This window comes from Hipposideros armiger, unplaced genomic scaffold, assembly GCF_001890085.2.
Source record: "Hipposideros armiger isolate ML-2016 unplaced genomic scaffold, ASM189008v1 scaffold_564, whole genome shotgun sequence".
Lineage (NCBI taxonomy): Eukaryota > Metazoa > Chordata > Mammalia > Chiroptera > Hipposideridae > Hipposideros > Hipposideros armiger.
In genome coordinates, this window is record NW_017731914.1 from 796849 (window position 1) to 798500 (window position 1652).

The window sequence follows — 1652 nt, forward strand, 5'->3', positions numbered from 1 at the left end:
CTAAGCCTGTCATTGGTTTATTTTAACACAAATACATAAACTAGGTAAAATTACATTGTGTTGATGGGGAAGTAATCTTTACTGTCACATTTTGAGTCAAATTTTGCTCTATCATAGCATTCATTTTAAGTACATTATTTTTGTTTACATACTTGTCTCTTTCCCCCTTGTGTGTGATAACATGTAGAGCACCTACTGTATATCTCAATATTTTTATCCATAATATATCAAAAAAATCTGGACAACTGAAAGTATACAGTGTGTTGAAGAAATGAATGCATGTTATAGCTATAACCTTAGATTCCATGTTTTTAAAAATATCTTTTGAAAAAAAGATGGCAAAGAATCTGTGAGTTTAAATAATGCATATAATTAATCAATAATTTTGTTATCCATTGACTTGAAAATACTCAATAAAGATTCACATTTACCTGTTTGCTATAGGGTCAATGGAATGTCTAAAATGATTCAATGTGTAATTCTCTATAGATGTTTCTTGCTTGGGACCACTGGAGTTCCTTGTTGGTTACTATTTTATAATATTTTTTATTTTTTATAAAAATAAAAATATTTTATTATAATTATTTTTAGTTAAGAATCATAATAAACAAATGTTCATCATGGATTTTTCTATGTTATAAAATGAAGATCAAGGTACCCTTTTAATTTGAAAATTTTGCAAATACATATCAATAGAGTTATTTTGGAGAGGAACTTCTGTTAAATATCTGATTTAATGCTGTTACTATTGGAATTTCTTAATCTTTAAAATATATTAAAATAAAAATCAATAAAATTCAAGTTAACTGTGAAATATTTTAAAATCAATATTGGCAGGTAATAGCATGTGAACTGATCATGTATCTGATCGCATGGCAAAAGTTAAATGATTTATAAAAGTTGTCTTGATATTATTGTACTAAAAGTAGAATATTCTTTAATATGAAGTTTGTTTGAAATTCAATGAAAGTCAATAAAAATGCTTTCACTCACAGAGTAGAATATAATTACCTCTAAATTGTAATGTGAACACAAGATCAAAGGGAATATGTGAAATGCTAAATCATATATTTAACTCTTGATTTGATTTCAAAAATTATCACTCTCTCTTTGAAACATTTTGTTTCATGGAAATGGAATTAAATTCTTAGTCTCTAATATATGTATCATCCTATTTTAAATCATATTGAACATTAAAATACTATACAAGTGCTCAACATTTTAGGATACACAATCATGTTGAAAAGCACGAATGTTTATTTGTGTGATATCCAGATCACCTAGCCAACATAGAGAGTTTTCCATGTTTCTGAAATATTCAATTACATGAATATTTTTTAAAAGCTCTTTTAACATAAAATAAATTTGTGACCCTAAATGTAACTTACATAATTAATTTGAATACATTTTTTGGGGTGGTACATTTTCTTTTTTAAAAAAGAATCATTTTCTAGGCTAATGAACTTTTAGACCAAATTACATTAGACATTTTAATGATAAAGTTTAGACAGTGGCTTATCTTCTCTAAGTTTGAAAAAACCCAAGCAAAAAGAGATTGAGGCTATCCAAGCTTATGATAATGGACAGAAAAATCGAGAGTCCCTCAAACCTAAGACAACTGTATAGTTTAGAGCAAAACTGGGATGACCAGT